This window comes from Podarcis melisellensis (assembly GCF_964234715.1).
Source record: "Podarcis melisellensis genome assembly, chromosome: 12".
In the NCBI taxonomy this organism is placed as follows: Eukaryota; Metazoa; Chordata; class Lepidosauria; order Squamata; family Lacertidae; genus Podarcis; species Podarcis melisellensis.
In genome coordinates this window covers 14647418-14668639 of record NC_138544.1, presented here as the reverse complement: position 1 = coordinate 14668639, position 21222 = coordinate 14647418, and the positions used below count along the sequence as shown (strand labels likewise).

At 43.0% G+C, this 21222-nt stretch overlaps 2 protein-coding genes across 6 annotated transcripts in view; one reads left to right on the top strand and one right to left on the bottom strand.

Annotated features, from left to right (window-relative positions):
* The window catches only part of CPNE4 (copine 4), a 271371-nt gene extending 257511 nt beyond the window's left edge, over positions 1-13860 (bottom strand). For all 4 annotated transcript variants that reach the window (XM_081882992.1, XM_081882989.1, XM_081882993.1 and 1 more), the window contains exon 1: positions 13682-13860. The gene's annotated coding sequence lies outside the window, so the exon portion shown is untranslated. The remainder of the gene's footprint in view (positions 1-13681) is intronic.
* LOC309353598 (prostatic acid phosphatase-like) overlaps positions 1-21222 on the top strand; it is a 220537-nt gene that overhangs the window by 125533 nt on the left and 73782 nt on the right. The gene's annotated exons all lie outside the window — the stretch shown is intronic.

The window sequence follows — 21222 nt, the reverse complement described above, 5'->3', positions numbered from 1 at the left end:
AAGGCGCATGAAAATGAAAACCCTCCCTTTCCTCTCATGTCATTGCATTCAACAGTTCAGGAGCTGCGGCTAAGTTAGAACAGTTATTGCTGGCCCTGGAATGTCGATATTTGACATTCAAGAATTTGAATTGATTCTTAAAGCGCCGGGTTGAAGGACAAATGCAATGAAAAACCTCTGAACACAAAAACCGGTCAGAAAGGCATCACTCACATCCTTCTGAACTGCTGGAGAATCTTTTCATAGTTAATGCTTTTATTTTGCACTGAATTTCCGAGACCTACAACGGTTTCCCTCTCTCTTTTCTGTGGGCACATGTTCAGGATTGTTTGATCTCTTTTGTAGATGAGCGGAAGCCTAAACCGTCCTTGATCTTCATAGAGGCAAACAGTTGCAATCAAACTGCTTTTGCGGGGGCATGAATGTACTGTCCTGTTTGTGCTGCGTTTTATAACCTATGATCAACCGTTTTTCCCATGGGTGGCTAGCCAGATAGCTTTGTAGTAAACTGACCTCCACAGAAATGGGTCTAATATCAATCAAGAAGGATTGCTAAAGTCCTCAGAAATATGATGGATGACAGCCAGGTTTGTGGAGGACATTCATGGTGGCAGGGACCTACTCTGGCGTCATTTTGGCTTTAGGCAAATAACATTTTAATTGCGTGTTCAGACCCAGAAACCTCCCCCCCCCTAAATAAATTCACACATGACTCAAATTTTGGTTTTGGTTTTTGGCAGAATTTAGGCCACAACTTCATTGGTTACAGAAAGTGAGTGGTTGCATAGGCTCTGGTTTGACTAGCTCCCTGCCATACAGGTAGCACTGACCCAGGGTTCCAGCATAGGTCAGCCAAGGGTGAACACCTGGATAAGCGGAAAGCCAGAAACGGGATAACTCTGCCACCCAAATGTGCCCCTGGACTCAGGCACAGGCACAACCCCCCCTCAGGGGTTGACCAAACCATCGAGTCCCTGGATTCCTTTAACGGAATACCCTTCACATAGGGATGGCGAGCGCATTCTCCTATCTCTATCACCTGAACCAGAGCCTATCCGCAGACTTACAAGTTGTGACATTTTGCTACACGGCAGGCAAAACCCAAATGACAACAGCCAATCAGCCAAGTGGGGGAAATTCCTGCCATGCCCCTGTCCCAATTACAGACGGCACACAATGGCACAGCAAGGTCAAGCGCAAAGCCCTAAAAGTAGGGAGAGGTGGGCGGGTGTTCCGAATGCACGTGTCGAAAGAGGAAGTTCTGGGTCACGTGCATGGGCATCAATAGGTCCCTCGAATCGTTTGGACTACATCCCATTGGCCAGATTGCACCCAGCTTTGAGGGACCTACCAATCGGGTGTTGTGGCTGACCAATTGTACCCACCCACAACACAGGGTGTCGCTTTTCCAGGTCTCACCGCAATATGTGCCCTCTTTAAGGGAGGACCCGATTTTTCTCAGGTATTTTAACAGTTACATAGGAAGTCAGATCACTGGCCCATCCTGTTGAGTACTGTCTCCACTGACTAACAGTGGCTCTTTGGGGTTTCAGACAGTGAACCTGTCCCAACCCTACCTAGAGATATACTGAGGATTGAACCTAGGACCTTCTGCATGCAAAGCAGATGTTTTATCACTGAGCTATGGATTGTCCTGTTTTACCTGCTCTCCAGTTACTGGATTTGCTCTGCCACCTGCTGTTTTAGAATCCTAGATTGCTATTGTTGTACTATATATATTTTTTTGTTTTTGTTCCTGTTGCATTGTTGTATTTTGGGGTTTTTATTGTAAACTCTACTATCTAAACCTACCCCAGGAACCTTTCTTTGAAGAACATTGAATAAATAAATAGTCTTGTGGAGGGCCCTATTTGAGGGGGGAGGCTCCTTTTTCACAAGAGTTCTTAAAAATACTGATATGTGGATGTGTCATTAATATTACAGATTTTGGATGTTTGCTACCTTTTCATAGAATCAGATGGAGGATCACCTAGTCCAACCCTCTGCAATGCAGGAATATGCAGCTGTCGAACCTGCAACATTGGCATTATCAAAACCACGCTCCAGCCAACTGAGCTATCCAGCCCTACCTGAAGAACTTGATACAATTACCAGCAGTGGGAAATTACAGGCTTGATGCCACAGTTGTGAATTCATTCGTTTATTCATTCAGTTATGTTGATTATGGCATTTATAGCCCATCTTTCCTCCAGGGAGCTCCAGGCAGTGTGCATGGCTCTCCCAACTCTCATATTATCCTCTCAAGAACCCTGTGAGGTAGGTTTGACTGACAATTGAAGACAGGCCCAAGGTCACCTACTGAACTTCATGACCAAGTGGGAATTTGAACCCTGGTCTCCCAGGTCTTGGTCCCAACATTCCAGCCACTCCATCACACTATTAACATGCAAATAACTTGTAAAGACTAAAAGGTAAAGGTAAAGGGACCCCTGACCATTAGGTCCAGTCACAGACGACTCTGGGGTTGCGGCGCTCATCTCGCTTTATTGGCCGAGGGAGCCGCCGTACAGCTTCCAGGTCATGTGCCCAGCATGACTAAGCTGCTTCTGGCGATCCAGAGCAGTGCATGGAAACGCTGTTTACCTTCCCGCCAGAGCAGTACCTATTTATCTACTTGCGCTTTGTGCTTTTGAACTGCTAGGTTGGCAGAAGCAGGGACTGAGCAACGGGAGCTCACCCCATCGCGGGGATTTGAAATTCACATTTGGTTGGGCTCCAAATTCAGATCTTATGGAAATAGGCCCAGAAGCCAGCCATTATTGACGTTAGACATCACTGAATTTTCTGGACTTCCAAAATTGAATTGTTATTAGTCAAGAATTGAAATATCTGTGGGTTATCAGACAGGCCAAATGGTTCTTAGCTATCCTGTGTCCTACTTCTTAGCATTTTTTTTAAAAAAAAGATTCTTCTAATTTTGTATTGCACTTAAATCCTTAATCCAGCTAGTTGTTGCCTTTGGTGTTTCTCCCCTTTGGGGGTTTCATTTCCTCCACTGCAACAAGGCTTCCTCCATAACAGCCATGTATGTAGGGGGCTGGACTAGATGACCCTTGGGTCCCTTCCAACTCTATGATTCTGTGATGTCATGAATAAATTATATCTGGGGTTAGGCTTCAGATGTCTTAGATAAATTATGTCTTGGGTTAGAATTCAGTAGTAGGAATCCTTGAGGGAAGGTAGTATTTGTTTGTGTCAAATAAATATAGAAAGGCGAGAGAGGTGCTGAATAACTTTTCAGGAATACGTTAATCACGAACGGTACTTTTCGCTCAGCATTGGCTGTTCTTAAAAGACCCCGGAGAGCTTGTAGGCATCTCACATTCATCTTTCATTTTTTGCAGGCTTTGTGTTTTATCTTCAGCTATTTGCTGTCTAGCACGCGGTGCAATTCTCCTCTCCACCCACCTCCAACTCCCAAATCTAAACACCATGTTCACTCTGAGGAGGATTACAGTTTTATAACTGCAATTATAGGAGCCATTGCACAGGATCCAGCTGACGAGAAAGAGAAACGCTGTTTTGTGAAAATGTTTAAGACAGGTTTGCAGTCTTATCTCCCTATGGGGTGGCAACATGCAACATCTAAACAAGCCCGTTTGAAAAACCTCTGCAAAGGCACCCAATTGTCAGTTATAACTTGCCATTGTATTTTTACTGCTGGGGAGAGAAGTTTTCTGCCTCAGGTGCCAAAATACCATGGTTGGCCTTGGACACTATGCACCTTGACTCGAAGCGGAGGGGTGAGGGGGTCATTTGTTGCTCGAGTATATCATGGCACCCTCTGTATGATCATTTTGCAACAGCAATCATAAACACAGAAGCAACAGGTGGCAGACAGCTGAAGCGAGAGGACAATAATGAGCAATCGTTGTTGTTTTTTCAAAAAAGGGACCCAAGTGATACAGGTTTCCGAATGCCTATGCGCCAGGATTGCTCTGCTCACTATCTCCACCAGTTTCCAGACTTTCCTCTTATGACAAGGTTGGGAACTTCAGGCAGGCCTGGAGAGAGTATATGTGGCCCTCTCTCTCTCTCTCTCTCTCTCTCTCTCTCTCTCTCTCCCTTGGGAAGAGACCCCGGGCACATTCCTTCCTCAGCCACCCTATATTCCTCCAGGCCACACCCCTCGCCAGCATTGCTTCAACTCTTCTTGAGCATTTCCCCCCCTGCAGACATGTGTCCTTGAACTCTGATAATGGCTCTTCCTTGCCTAGCTGGACGGCAGAGAGGGCTGTAGAAAGTAGCCTACAGTACAAAGGTAAAATTGACATCCATTGTTCCGCTCACTTTTGTCTCTGGCTCCACCCACCTGCCATGGACCGGTTGGATGCAAAGGAATGGGGGAAGAAACAAGCTGGGGAACCCCCAAGGGAAGGAGGCTCAGAGCCCGGGGATTGGTGGTGGAATGACGATGAGGGGTCAGAGGGAGAAGAGGGAGCAAACTGGGAGGAGGAAGTCTTGGAAACTGAAGAGGTGACAGGGCTTAGTGAGCTGAGAGAGCTTGTGGCAGAGAGAAATCCAGAACAGAAGTTGGAGAGTGGGAGGAGGGAGACCAAGAAGCAGAGATGAGTCAGCCTGGTGAAGAGTCACAGGTGTCTCCCCACCCCCCTCTGCTGTCACAAGCTTTCCTCCCCCTGGTCTCCCAGAACCAGGAGAGGCATGAAGCAGCAGGAGCAAAGGCAGGCATGCAGGCACAGTCTCTGGTTGCTTGGGAAACACACTTGAGAGGAGGGGAGTTAGGCAGCTGAGGGGAGGCAGGGACCTTCAGTCTCAACAACTAGGCCCAGACAGAGGGCGGGGGCCATATGGGCCACTTGGCCCGGGCCTCCGATTCCAAAGGGGGCCTCAGTCAGCATATTCACAATCGCAGGGGATGCACTGGGGCGACTTCAGTTATCCCCAGGGTAAAAAGGGGGGGGCACATTATCTACATGGCCCAGGCCTCTGCCTGGCTCTGCAAGGCCCTGTCAACAACTGCTTCATGGGGGCAAGAACTGATTTGCTGTGCTTGTCAAGCCTGATCTGTAGCTAATCATAACCAGCATCCTCTATCTTGCAGTGTCCAACTAGGTTAAAGCAAGGTGTGAAGACAATTGCCCTCACCCACACGTTATCATGGCAATTGCTATTTTCTAATCCTTCACCCTCCCATTCTGACTCTTCTGTTGGGGGCAAGAGGGCAGCTTTCAAGGTTGCTACCTGCTTAGTCATTTCATAGCAACAGTGGCATCTGCTTGGAAGAATGTGCATCTTCCAGCCAGAAGCTGTGATTGAAGCGGTCCATAACTGGGATTAGGGTCACAGTCTGATGTCACTTTAGCAGTCTTTCCTCCCAGGAAAACCACAGCCATAACAGTTTGTTCTTACTTGCCTAGCAAAAGGAAACTGCATCACATCAACTGCATCATGCAAGCACACACATATTGCTGAAAAGCAGGGAATAAGAAAGGGAAGCTTTGTCGTCTAATTGAAACAACACAAACTCAAGGAACAATAGTAAAGAATACTGGCAATCAGATACATAGTATTTGATAACTATTGGAAAATGGTTTGTAATGTTCCCACAGGGTGTCCTTAAGCACCTCTCCACTACTCAGTGATTAAAGCAGTTCATCTTCTCCAATAAAGCTACAAGAGGCTTAACATCGCAGTCCTATACAGTTACTCAAAAGGACGGACGGGTTAATCTGCAAATTTTAGTTTTTCCTCTTTTTACGCTTAAGTTCAGCTCTCCACATGTCCACATCAGTCAGTGATTTATTTATTTTTAATATTCTTGTGAAAATAAATCAATGGATTTCTCCTAATAAATGCTTGCTTGCACAGAATATTGCCTAATGTGCCTCTTTTGCAAAGCAATGTTCCAAAATGGGATAGCGCAGTTGGTAGAGCATGAAACTCTTAATCACAAGGTTGTAGGTTCAAGCCTCGCGTTGGGCAAAAGTTTCATGCATTGCAAGGGTGGGACTAGATGATTCTATAATGCACTTTGGTAGGTTATTTTCACCCATATCTTTATATATATATATGCAACTTTACCCTAGCGCATGCATTTTTGCACCCATTACTTTGCTGGAGAACTGCCTTGCAAAAATTGGAAGTGCAAATTTTGAAGAAGGGCTGTGTATTGTTTCAGAACTGAAAATAAGGTAGGTTCACCTTTAAATGTCACTGGGCCCATCACCTCTTGGCAAATAGAAGGGGAAGAAATGGAGGCAGTGAGAGATTTTACTTTCTTGGGCTCCATGATCACTGCAGATGGTGACAGCAGTCACGAAATTAAAAGACGCCTGCTCCTTGGGGGAAAGGCGATGGCAAACCTAGACAACATATTAAAAAGCAGAGACATCACCTTGCTAACAAAAGTCCATATAGTTAAAGCCATGGTTTTCCCAGTAGTGATGTATGGAAGTGAGAGCTGGACCATAAAGAAGGCTGATCGCCGAAGAATTGATGCTTTTGAATTATGGTGCTGGAGGAGACTCTTGAGAGTCCCATGGACTGCAAGAAGATCAAACACATCCATTCTTAAGGAAATCAGCCCTGACTGCTCACTGGAAGGACAGATCGTGAAGCTGAGACTCCAATACTTTGGCCACCTCGTGAGAAGAGAAGACTCTCTGGAAAAGACCCCGATGTTGGGAAAGATTGAGGGCAGAAAGAGAAGGTGACGACAGAGGACAAGATGGTTGGATGGTGTTCTCGAAGTCACAAACATGAATCTGACCAAACTGCGGGAGGCAGTGGAAGACAGGAGTGCCTGGCGTGCTCTGGTCCATGGGGTCACGAAGACTCGGACACGACTAAACGACTAAACAACAACAACCTTTAAATGTGGACTGAATTGAACCTCTCCCCATCCCTGCTCTAAGGTGAATCCCAATGAATCCAATGGGATTTACAGGTAAGTGTGATTCAGATTACAGCTTTAAGCATTCAGCACAGAAACAGTCGTTCTTTGGTGGTTCCATTGCAAGAGTACCCTTCAACAATTACAATTATCTGGCAACACAGTAATTGCAGATTAAGGTATCCTATTCCTAGGGTAATGGAGATGAGCGTAGGACCCGTGTTTCTTCAGTGGAACAGCTGAAAGGGGGGAAGTTCTCCCTCCCTCCCTCTCTCACACGCTCTTTCTCTCATGCATCAGTTAAATTATACCTTTGTGCGGAGTGTTCCTGCTCTCTACTTTTTTCTTTGTTTGGAGATATCTATTCAATAGTGTTTGTAGAACCATCCCTGAGTCAATTGCATTTGAGAGCTGCCAAGGGCACAATTGGGATCTCAAGCAGAGAGAATGGGAGGGCATGCTTGCTTTTTAAGCATCTGAAATATGAACAGCTTAATCATGCATCTGGTAATTAATTTGTAATTAGGCACAAGGAGAATGTTAAGATTTGCATGGTGGGAAGCATGGGATGTGAAATGGAGAGAGAGTTCGTGTTTTGTATTCCAAGGAAGCTTCCTTATACTGAGGCAGATCATTGATCCCCTATTTCAGTATTTTCCACACTGACTGGCAGCAGCTGTCCAATATTTCAGGCAGGTAGGAGATGCTGGGGACTGAACCTTTCTGCATGCAATGTGGGTATCTCTGCTACTCTGCCTCAGTCCTTCCCCAAAAGCCTTTCACTGGGGTTTGGGGGCCAAACACACCTGAGAAACTTCCTTCCTTTATCTAAGTGTGTCTACAATTCTATGATTCTTCAAGAAGATGGCTATGTTTCAGTGCACGTATTGTTTCAGAATATGCAAGTAGATTTCCCTTTATGTGGGAACCAAGGTGAATTTCTCTCTCCCCTTCCCTAATTCTGACTAAAGGCACATATTATGCAAGAAGATTCCCCTTTACAGTCCCTTTTATTTTCAGTGACTTAAAAGCTTGAGTGACTTAGTTGCTGTGGTAGTCTTCCCTGAACCTGGAGAGAAAAAGCAGCATCTTGTCTCCTTCATTCATTTTTAATATGGGAATATGATGTTGGAGTCTCGGAAAGCTGACCTGATTAAGAATTAGCATGCCTTAAATGCAGCTGTGCAGGGAAAAGCAGCTTCCTTAAAAGAAGATTAAAATGGGACATGGTATTATTCATTAACAAGGAGCTCATTGTTCAATGCTAAAAATCTTGCAGTTGCTTTTCTCTCACCCGTTCAATCAAAGAGTGTCTGCGGATAGTGTGGCTAAATGTGGTTCAGTCTAGGGATGAGGGAACCTGTGACCCTTCAGACATTGGATTCCAACTCTCATCATCCCTATTTGCCATTCTGGCTGGGGGTGGTATAAGTTGTAGTCCAGCAATATCATCTTCCTGGCTTGTGTGTCCTCTAAGCCTTCCATTGTATGGGTTAAATTTACCTTCCCGCAATGCCACCTGCTTTGTGTACTATATGAATGAGCAGCCCACACCCTTCATCAGTGGACGCTGAACCTGGTAGTGTGACCTTTACCTGCATATTGGCCTAAGAAAACTAGATTGTTCTGAATAGTCGTAGATGTGCCCATGATACACAGTAAAGCTGGTGGGTGGATAAAATGTCGTTGAGACTGCTGGAATAGTTTTACTTGACTTGGTGACTCCTGAGAGTAATTGCCACCGGGGATTTAACCAATAGTTGGTTCAATGTCAAGAATGCGGCTCCTGTACATGCTGTAGAGGGAAGCGAAGGGCAGGTAGGAGAGAAGGAAAACTGTGATCTGAAACCTCTGCTGCCTTGCAGGATATCTTCAAGAGAAGAAATGGCTAACGACTAAATGCTGAACAAATCTGAAGTGGCATCCCTAGGACTGTTGGATGGCAACTTGTATTCCTCCTTCCGACAACTCCTGCAGCCAAGCTGGTGCCAAACGTCTTGCTCTGCTTTCCTTTCGACCACATCAGCAAGGGCAGCCCATGATCTCCATACACACTGCCCAGGCTTGTGCCCCAATGAGGTCACTTTGGTCCTGCTAACATAGTGGCTGGACTTCATCCCCAGAGGTACAAACCATTGTCTCTCGAGACAGACTGATGCCAACATATTCTAAGCAGCAATGCCCCAAATGGGGGGATAAACCTTTAAGATCTTGAAAGAAGCGTTGACTTGAAGAGCCACAAAAACATGTTATTGCTTGAATCAAGAGCTATGAGCAAAAGAAAACAGTGTATTGAACCCAGGACCGTCTGCATGCAAAGCAAATTATCTGCCACTAAGCTATAGCTCTTCTCCAGTAAGCTGTAGGAAGACTTTGAACTAGTTTCCCTGGATGTGGCTTTGTTTTCATCCCATGATCTCATTGTGCAAGAGCTTTGGGTGAGCTGAGAGGCAGAAAATGGCACTAGCTGAGCACTTCAATTTAGCACCAGCCGTTTTCATGTGCGATGTTGAACAATTGCTTACACATGAAAGTATACACTATGTTTCAGAAGCCCAAGGTTTCTCTCTTTAAAGAGATGATTGATCAGAGAACTCTTTCTAACTGGAGAAAAGAAAAATAACGATATGTTTTCTACCTACCTAACAGAACTGCAGTTGTGCAGTGTGGGTTCAAACCTCATCTCAAACAGAAACTCAGTAACAGGGCAAGGCTATGTCTGCTCAGAAGTAACTTCTTACTCCCGGGTAGGAAGGTATCAGATTGCAGCCTAAGTAGTTGTAAGAAAGATACTGGCTATACCCATGCTATGCATTTAAAACAATACTATACCACTTTGACAGTCATGGCTTTTCAAAATGAATTCCGGAATCTATAGTTTGTAAAAGGTGCTGAGAGTTGTTAGGAGGTGTCTCACAGCGCTACAATTCCCAGAGTGGTTTAATTATCAATCCTTCATTCCTAGGAACCCTGGGAATTGTAGCTTTGTGAGGGTGAACTGCTTTCAATAATGTATTACAGGAGAGAGCAACCTTTATTCTGTTTTTAATCTGTTGGGAGCCGCCCAGAGTGGCTGGGGAAACCCAGCTGAATGGGTGGGGGTATAAAAACAACTACTTCTTCTTCTTCTTCTTCTTCTTCTTCTTCTTCTTCTTCTTCTTCTTCTTCTTCTTCTTCTTCTTCTTCTTCTTCCCCAGTCCCTTCCTTCTTCTTCTTGGTGCCCACCACAAACTGGTGATGCCAGAGTCAAAAGTGCGAAGCCCAGTGCCAAAGATGGGTAGGTCCATTACGTTTCTCTCTCGCCCACTTTCCCCATATTCCATCCTTAACACCAGACGGAATCGGACCAAAGGTCACATGAGGCTATAGAGCAGAAAGCTGCTTGTCTCTGTTTTATCCCTACAATGCTTTTGACTTCAAATGCCCTTGGCATTTATTTCAAAAATGAGTATCAGGCTCCAAAACTTGAATTACACACTAGCAGCTACATTACTAGAGAATTTGAGTTCAAAGAAACCAAAGTAAGCAGTGTAGTTTTGCCATCGATCAGTGCATTTTTTAAATATTCAGTCTGCCATCTGGATTCAAAATTGTGCCCAGATGTAGCCATGACTAGATGAAAACTTGCTCCTTGATCTCAGGAACCATGACACAAAATTTGGTGAAGATATCTTAAAAGAGGTGTCCAAATGTATAATGAACAAACAACTTTTCAAAATAGACTCAGTAGATTAAATTATAGATGACAATTTCCCATCTCTATCAATCTTTGTGTCACTTTACAAAGCCTCTCTAGATAACTGGGATGTTAGCTGCACACTCACATCGCCTCTACACACCCACAATATAGTGGGTCTCTTCTCTTCACCTATTTTATGACCTTATAACACTTCAGAACCTCCCAGGTTATAAATGTCATTCCTCTAATACACCTCAGTACAATGGCAAAGTTAGATCTATGCTTCTTGCAGTGCCTTAATAAAAAATATATATTCACCAACAGATCAAACACAGCTAAGCCTGCCAGCACACCATGAAATATTGCTTGCAGGAAATTAAAACTTCTATGCAATCTCCCATACCTCCTTATATGCAGAGATACTGTATTCTTTTCCAGGTGATAAGAGAAAAAGAAAAGGTCTTGAAACTAATTACTTTAGTAGACTTCTTGTGGGGGGAAGGATGGAGAAAATGAAATGAAACCTGTCTGGAGCAGTCATTCAAAAGACTGAGACACTGTGGTTGTTTTAGGAAGATTAGTCAAAGAGCCAAGTCATATAGCCCATTGTCAAAAAAATGACTGGCAGAAGAAGTAAAAAGAACACCAGTAGAAAATCCATTCTTATTCCTAGACAATGTTTCCCTGTAACTTTTCCCTGAGGTTCAGTTTGCTGCTAAATATTAAAAGGTATTTCCTTAACTTGGAGCTTTTAGCGAAAAATGAAATCCCTAATTTCCTGTAAATATCACAACACGGTTAGATCTTTCTCAGGACAATATTTTCATGTTTTATTATGTTTTTATAAACATAATAAGCCTCCCAGAGTGGCAGGGGCAACCAAGCCAGATGGGCAGGGTATAAAAATTACGACTACTACTATTACTATTGGCATTATTGCGATTTTCTGTACTCAATGTGCTGTTGCTCATTGCTTATCTGGACCATGGTGTAATGTTTCATAGAATCATATAATTGGAGAGCTGGAAGGTACCCCAAAGATCATCTAGTCCAACCCCCTGCAAGGCATATAAAAATACATCCTCTCTGGATTAAAATATGGGGATCCAAAAAACACACACACACACATCCCTATCCCTAAGATGCATTAAAGCTGTAACCCAGCTATGATCCCCTAGATGTTCTTGGACTCCAACTCCCATCATGCATCACCAATGGCCATGCTGGTTGAGGTTCATGGGAGTTGGGGTCCAACAGCATCTGAAGGGCACAGCTGCCTTATCGCTGCTGTTACCCTTAAGAGTCATTCAAGGAATATGGGGTAGTACCAGTTCTAGCTAGGACATATCCTCATTCAATAGAATGTCCACAGGAAGTTGCTGCATGTACACATGGAAGCAGTCACCCTTCAAACAATGTTCCCACCATGCACACTTATTGAAAGCACTTCTGATTGACTGGAAAAGAAAGGGCCATTGTTGAAATGTTTATGATCAACCACAAGGTGTCACTCAAGTGCTGCTGGGAACACAATGCAAGCAGCAACTCACAGAAGGAACAGAGAACCCAGGTCTGTGGAATGACATGCATGAAACTACATTTTTCTTACACAAAGAAGCAGAAACAGGAAAGGGCCAGGGCAGACGGACAGACTGACTGAAGATATTTTCAGATAGATAGATAGATAGATAGATAGAGAAAGAAAGAAAGAAAGAAAGAAAGAAAGAAAGAAAGAAAGAAAGAAAGAAAGAAAGAAAGAAAGATGGGCAGATTGACAGACACAGACATTTTCCAGAATGATCTGGAAAGTCCAGTGGCGTAGCGTGGGTTGTCAGCACCCGGGGCAAGGCAAGTAATTTGCGCTCCCTAACCCGTGGATTTGCGCCCCCTAACCCGTGGATTTGCGCCCCCTAACTCTAACCCCCAGGTGTTGCGCCCGGTGCGGCCGGGCCCCCCTGCACCCACCACGCTACGCCACTGGGAAAGTCCACATTGGAAACAGAACGGTGAACTATATGAAACTTTGACATCATTCAAGCAGGATTTGCTTATGCTCTGAACATGAAGACCATCAGAAGTACGTTGAATTGAAATTGTTGGGGCTTATTCAGTGGGATTAGGACTGCAGCTTTACAATGCAACCCTAGTGCCAAAATATGGAGGTTGGGAGAAGGTAGATTGTGGCATCTCTCCTGTCCCACCCCCCGTTAAAATGACCTTAAGCCTTAAATAATAATAATAATAATTTATTATTATTTATACCCCGCCCATCTGGCTGGGTTTCCCCGGCCACTCTGGGCGGCTTCCAACAAATATTAAAAATACATTAAGGTTGGATAGTTACAACGGAATGGTCTCGGTGGTGGGGTGCACATTTTTCTTCTGATTTACTTATGATTATTACTTTGTCAAAATATTTTTTAAAAAAATAAAAAGAATGTGTACAATGTAAATAGATGTATAAAATATAAATAAAAGAACGAAATAAATAAATAGAAGATGACCTTAAGCCAACACAAATTCCTTACCATGGGAAGACACAAGATTTACCCACTCTGGAAGAGTGGCAGATGAAGGTGATGGACTATATGGAATTGGCGGAAAAGACTGGCAGAATCCGAGACCAGGGAGAAGACCTGGTGGAAGAAGATTGGAAGAAATTTAAAGACTATCTGCAGAAATATTGTAAAATTAATGAATGTTAGATGATGTTGGATTGAAAATAATATGCATTAGCAACAAAGTTAACAAGAATATGCAAAAACGGATTGATAATATATGAAAATATATAATAATATGTTAAGATTCAGAGTTAAGATAAATGAAAGAGGGCAAGGATTTGCTGATTTGATTATGTAAATGGGAATACAAAAAGGGGAGGTGTGAGGAGGTCAATGAAACAAGCAAATGAGTTTAAAGATACAGTACTTAAAAATGGATTTCTTTTTAATTTTTCTTTTTATCTTGTAATCCTCATTTTTTAATTTTTGTATTTTTCTTTTTCTTATTTTTTTCCTTCTTATATGTTTTTGTTTATTTCATTCTGTAAACTTTTGTTTTTTTGTAAAACCTCAATAAATATTAAAAAAAAAACCCAACAAATTCCTTACCATGGTGTATCTACTTACCCCAACTGAGGGAAGGCAGAAGAAGTTGCCAGAAGTTACCTCAGTGCGAAGGGCAGAAAAGGTGTGTGTCGGGCCAGCGAAAGAGTGGATTGGGTTTGGGGAGGAGGACAAAACAGCTCCCTGTACCAGTGGCGGACCTCCATTTTGGGGTCCCTGAAGCTTGAACTGTTATGGGGGCCCCTTTGAGTTGTGACACTCAGATTGGGTCTACTAGACCTAAAAGAATAAAAAGTGGACTAAAGTTTCTTCTGGGATTAGCGGCCCTTTAGTTTCATAGTAGAACCGCCCCTGGCACTTTATTAATTGATCCTGCCTACAAAGCAATTAATAACACCACACAAAAAATGCAGGTGTGACCAGTGCTTTTTTTATATAGAAAAAGAGGTGCTGGAAGTCCCCGGAACGCCTCCCTTGTTCTCTTTATAATGGCAATGGCGCCCACCTGAGAGGCGCCAGAACCGAAGTTCCGGCAAGTTCCGGATGAAAAAGAAATGCCCTGGGTGTAACTAAAATTCACCCCACAGGGGTTGATGGAAGGACACAAAATGAAAGTTTCCACCACCCTCATCTCACACACCAGAGCACTTAGGATATAGTTTAAGTTACACAGCTATGTTGGTGGAGGATTGCCCTGCTAAACCTTCAGTTTACAGCAAATTCAAAAGTCTTGCAGACCATGTGGTGCAATCTGTGGATCTCCTCAGATTAGCACACTGGGCTGACTCGTTTTATCATCATGCAGACACAGCACTCGCCCTCCCATAGCACCCCTCCGACCTTTGTGGCTGGTGGGTGCGCGTGAGGCATTTAATTTGGGAAGGGTTGCCACAGGGAGGATCACAGTGGCAAGACCAAACAGCGCTCTTATCACAAAAGTGCTGGTTGTGGCCTACAGCCGCCATTTTACTTCCCCTCACAACGTCCCAGGGACCTGATGTACTATCACTCAGGGCATAGCTGTCAACTTTTCCCTTTTCTTGCGAGGAATTTTCCTTTTAAAAAAGGGAAATGTTGGCAGCTATGGCTCAGGGATGCTGTTTGAATCAAGTCTCATTTTCAAAAGAGGGTTTCTTGTTATTAGATACATAAAACCACCTACAATTTCACTGGAACCCGCTCATTTCCACACACAGTTGAAGTCATTTATCGCAGACATTTATTATTATTATTATTATTATTATTATTATTATTATTATTATTAGCAAAGTAGTCCCACTGACAGCAGTGAGCTGGTTCTTGTTAAATCTGAGGAAGGGAGCATTAATTCTTTCACATCCTCAGTAGTCTGTTGCCGTTCGATGCCAAATCTTTAAAAAGAAATATCATCATGCGGGTTAGAAAGCATAGATTTTGCCGCTATTTATTTTGGTTTCTTCCCTATCAAAACATAATCAAAGATTCCTGAAGTTTCATTTGGCCACATCACACCCATTGGGCCTTCCTGCTGAAGTTGCAACAAATATTCTGCTGAAAGACAAAACCGCATATCCTGTGGGATCTATCTGTGCAACCATTTCTTTTTGAGTTTAGCCTCTCCATTTCTCCCTGCTTGCAAAAATAAAAGTTGAAGGTACTGATTATTTTCCTTGATCTAACAGACGCCTTCTAGCAAAGGCAAGATCAGACAGTAGGAAATTTGTATCACCCTGTGAACACAGCAGTGAGTATGGCAGACGTCAGAACCAGGAAAACAGGAGAGATAGAAAACATAAATGCAAGTGAAAGGAGGAGAAAAAATGAGCTGGATCTCAGCACCAGGTATTCCAAACTGAAAGGACATATTTTGATTTTCTCAGATATTGGCAAAGATTGGCTCAGACATCATCCTGAAATCTCCTTGACCTACAGTGGTACCTCTGGTTAAGAACTTAATTTGTTCCGGAGGTCTGTTCTTAACCTGAAACTGTTCTTAACCTGAGGTACCACTTTAGCTAATGGGGCCTCCCGCTGCTGCCGCCGCACAATTTCTGTTCTCATCCTGAAGCAAAGTTCTTAACCCAAGGTACTATTTCTGGGTTAGCGGAGTCTGTAACCTGAAGCGTCTGTAACCTGAAGCATCTGTAACCCAAGGTACCACTGTACATGAATAATGGACAATTAATATTGTTCTCACAATGCTGTAGGCTTTGCCACTTGGACATGAGGACCTTCAGGGCACATTCAAAACTATGATTCTAGGGTTGTAAGCTAAAAGAGTAGATTAATGGATTTGGAGAACATCACATATCCTCAATCACTGTAACTCTGCTTTCTAGAGATATTGAAACTTCCCAGCTTTGCATTACACTGTAGTCTTATGAAACTGTGTGTGTTTGTAGAACAATGTTGCAACTCAGAAGAGAGTACATGTTCGTGGTTGTTATGGTTGTGGTTTGTAGCCATTCAGTAAGTGCTATGACACTTACTGAAGTGATGACACTCATGCATCCCTTCTGTATAACCATTTGGGAGGATCCCTTGACTCATCAACGTAGCGGCAAATAAAACGTTTTAAAAGTGTTGTGAAATGCAATAAACACATGTGACACTAGATGGCGACAGTGAGCTATGCAAAAATTCAATGTATTTTTCCAAACTCTTTTTTAAAAGGATTTTCACAGCGTTTTTAATATGTGTGTAGATTCCACCCCTGTGAATGCAAGGCTCACATTCAGATTTGTAAATGCTTTTTGCATTATTTTATTTCAATAGCCATAATGAGTTCCACAGAACTCAAACCATTTGCTCCTGGTCATTTTAACTCCGAAGAAGTAGAATTAAAGCTTTCTGCTAAGTCCTACAAAGACACAAAACAATGCATTATATATTCAAATAAAGTGAAATTGTTTGTTTGTTTCTTTGTTTGTTTATTATTGAATTTATATACAGCCCTATAAATATAAATTCAATAACATTATAAATATTGAAAGAGGTCGCAAAACAACATACAGTGGTACCTCGGGTTACATACGCTTCAGGTTACAGACTCCGTTAACCCAGAAATATTGCTTCAGGTTAAGAACTTTGCTTCAGGATGAGAACAGAAATCGTGCAGCGGTGGCACAGCGGCAGTGGGAGGCCCCATTAGCTAAAGTGGTGCTTCAGGTTAAGAACAGTTTCAGGTTAAGTACGGTCCTCTGGAACGAATTAAGTACTTAACCTGAGGTACCACTGTACAGCAAACTCTGTGCATTTAATTTACAACCGAAACACAATATATTTGCAAACAGACACACAAGCCCTCCATCACTGCAGGGTGGGCTTTAGGCACGCACATGCCACTATTTTGGTCTGCTTCCTCTTTCTCTCTCTCCCGCAGGTGTGTCCCCAATCTGTTCTGGAGGGTTGGGAGAAGCCCCAGAACAGGCTTGAGGTGGGAGAAGAAGTGGAAGTTCTGTTGTGTGAGCAGAAATCATTTAACTTGCACAAGAATTTGGCTGGGTTCAGCCCTCGTTCCCTGGCCAATGCACAAGCACAACACCGGACCTCACTTGTTTCCTAAAAGTTCAGTTTTCCTTTCCATGTCTTCATCCTCTGTGCCTGCTCCAACCCTTTGCATGTGAATGCTCCTCCTAAATTCAAGCGACAAAAGACTCAGATGGTCCCCAACATCATGTCATCTCAGATCAGCTGGCCTTCTGCTCCTTGGCCTCCCTTGGCCCAGCCTCTTCCCCTAAGATCCTGACCCTGGAACATATTGATATTTCCACTGTGACATCCTAACTTGAGAAGTTCGCTGCCTGCAATCTGCTTCAACCACATGACAAAGTTTCCTTGTATCTGAAACTGGGGAAATCCGACTTTTGCATCCAGACGGTGTACAAATATAGGTGACTCTTGATTTCATTGCATTTCAGATCATTGTGAATACCCAGTAGGCTGTCAATCAGAACTTTTTTATCTTTCTGTGAAGTGCCGGTGTCAATCACTGTCTAGAAAAGCTGTGCCTTCGTCCTGTGAACATATGGCTGTGTTTCAGGCTGATATGACTCAAAAGAACCAGATTAGGATATCAAGAGACAAGTACAAAGCAGCTGTGCATGTATTCAGGCCGATTATTGCTTTAGCCCTCAAGGGCTTCATTTAAAGCCTTTGGCAAAGATGGGTGGAAGGAAGGGGAAACATTAAAAGAAATATTTTACTCTCACAGTGTTCAGAACAAGTACATACATGAAACAGAATAATAAGAACTATATATGCGGGGTCCTAGTTCAGTAGTGGAGGGGACGCGGGTGGCGCTGTGGGTAAAACCTCAGCGCCTAGGACTTGCTGATCGCATGGTCGACGGTTCGAATCCCCGCGGCGGGGTGAGCTCCCGCCGTTCGGTCCCAGCTCCTGCCCACCTAGCAGTTCGAAAGCACCCTTAAGTGCAAGTAGATAAATAGGTACCGCTTTATAGCGGGAAGGTAAACGGCGTTTCCATGTGCTGCTCTGGTGCCGGTCGCCGGAGCAGCTTCGTCACACTGGCCACGTGACCCGGAAGTGTCTGCGGACAGCGCTGGCTCCTGGCCTCTAGAGTGAGATGAGCACGCAACCCCAGAGTCGGTCACGACTGGCCCGTACGGGCAGGGGTACCTTTACCTTTACCTTTTAGTTCAGTAGTAGAGCACAGGATTAGGATGCAGAAAATCTCATCTTCAATCCCTGGTAAGGATGGAGTTCGCATTTAATTCATGTTCATGTGTAAAAGCAAACATACCTAATCAAACACTTTCCAAAATGATACACAAATGGAAACACAAACATCCTTCAAACTCCACACTTCTCCGAATTTTGCAGTGCAGTTTTCCAGCCAAGTAATGTGCTCAAAAAAGCATTATACTAGGGTAAAATGTGTGCACAAAAATGCATGTATTTGTGAGAAAAGCATACAAAAATGTATTACATATGGGGAAATCGCTTTTCAAAATGTGTTTATTAGGCGAAATTGCAAACAAAAATGTATATATTGGGGGAAATGTGCACTACAACACTGGTGTACAGTGGTACCTCAGGTTACATATGCTTCAGGTTACATACGCTTCAGGTTACAGACTCCACTAACCCAGAAATAATGCTTCAGCTTAAGAACTTTGCTTCAGGATGAGAACAGAAATCAGGTTACGGTGCCGCAGCGGCAGCAGGAGGCCCCGTTAGCTAAAGTGGTGCTTCAGGTTAAGAACAGTTTCAGGTTAAGTACGGACCTCCGGAATGAATTAAGTACTTAACCTGAGGTACCACTGTATTTTTCATGAGGACTTTAAAAAGAAAAAGAAAAAAATGTGGAGGACTGAGCTTGAAAGTGGAAAAATGAGAGAGGTAAAGAAGCCAAAATTGATAGATTCGCCCATGGAGCAGACTCCAAAGAATCATAGAGTTGGAAGGAACCACAAGGGTCGGGGCTCAAACCGTTGACCCTAAGTTTCAGAGTCTCATTACTGACTGAGCTATAATAGGAATGATTTCCATTTGAGATCCCAAACAGTTGCTAGATGATGGGTTGTGCTGGCTAGTCTGACCTAAGGATGGTGTTTTCCGAAAGTCTTGGTGTCAAGCTTATCCACGTTGATTTCCCCCCTGGTATTTGCTCATTGATCTCGATTAGAAGCAAGTTTTTGTTTTTTAAATGATATTTTATTAGATTTTAACAGAAAAAGGTTACAGAACAATAAACAGAAAAATAAAAAATGCACAAAAAAGATACAAAAACCAAAATTTAACATAAAAAGTAAAAATAAATAAAAATCCCTCTTTTCAGTTTCTTACCATTCATTTACTTATTTTCCTGACTTCCTCTCACCTCCCTTTTTTGTATTCCATTTAATAGTTGGTTCAGCAAATTCATACCCTCTTAATTCACCCTTAATTGTTTATCCTCAAATGTTATCACTTCAGATTTTCATCTAATATCAATCCATTTTTGCAAGTTCTTATTTTACCTTATTACTAGAACCGCTTCGTTTCATTCCAACATCATTACCATTTTAAAAAATTTACAGTTCAATTTACCATTAATTTCTTTAACCTTACCTTCTAAACATTAAAATTTCGAAATTTAAACCATATTTAAGCTTAACTTAAAGTTAAGCTCGATTAGAAGCAAGTTTTTTCCATGTTCCACTAAAAATACAAACAATTTTCACATATTATAGATACCATTATACATATGGTATTATATTCATATTACATGCCAGATTTCCTAAAGCAAATAACATACAAATGGATACATTCAGTAATGCATATAAAAACACAAATACTTAGATGTGTGGATCAGAACTTAGTTATCCACCCAATTTCACACTGCCCAAATGTTTCAGAGCAGTTCTGTGTTTTAAAGTAAGAGATCAGGATTTTCAGCTTTGCTGACACTTGTATATGTTGCTGCCCCTTAAGCTACTGCCGTATTAGACTTTTAAACCCAGCTGCATGAGTTATGCACCGGGCTCAATCAGTTGTAAATGTTATGGTGATTTTATTCTGCTCAGATTCTGAGACAGCCAAAGGCCCGATAATTGCCTGGGGAGAAAGCGCCTGGAACAGGTAACCTGTTTGTTGATTTCAGTGAGATATAAATATGTAGCGATAGTTTTAATATAGAGGCCATGCTGGATGTCTGTTACCGCAACCTGACATGCTCCATTATTTCACTTGTATAAACAAGACGGACTTTTCATTAGCAGTTGTGTCGGAGGTGGAACAGCGTTTCATTGCTGCAGTTTGGAGATATTGTGCAGTCCTATCTACATGTTGTTATATCCATGCTAACAAGAGTAATTCCCAGGGCACTAAGGGAGAGAATTAGGGCAGGATGTGGAGGGCAGACCCAGAACTCCCCTACATGCTAACATTCGGTTGTGCTGACATCTGTTGCCATAACTACTCTGACACGGAGCTCATCTGCTAGGAGAATTTCAGATCAGCCGGAGCTGGCGATTGTGTCCATTTCACAGCAGGTATGTGTGTGTCTTGTCTCGTCACCGGAGTGTTTTGAAACAAGTTGGAATTGTCAGGGATTTTATGTGCCCACTTAAATTCTGCCCTGAAGCTGAGAGAGGGAATAAGCAACCTCCTGCAAATCTAGGATGCTGTGGAGGTGACGTTAAGTCAACCTTGCAAATAAGTCCATTAAAAGTACAAGCTGCAACGTGTTCTTGGCACAAGTGTATTGTGCATTTATAGTGGTTTCTTCTGTGTTATGAATGGTCCTGCAATGCTTCCGCAATTCTACCACATCACCACTGTCAATGCACTACTATTGTGCCAAGAACTAGGGTGACCTGGCTCCATCATAAAATACTTAGGGCTACAACATGATGGATGCAAAGGTGCTGGAGGATTGCATGCAGAACCCAAGAGAAAGACTTGAGCAGCCTTAGATGTTTTACCAACCAAGTGCACTCTCTTCTAGGAAACAGAGACATGGCCTCTATGACACACACACCTTTGCAATATCTTGCTGGACTATTGTAATGTGTTTAGGCATAGAGCTACCCTTGATAACAATCTAGAAATTCCAGTTGATCTGGTAGCTTCATTGTTAACTGGCACCAGAGGCTAGGACCAAATTTTGCCACTTTTAAGAG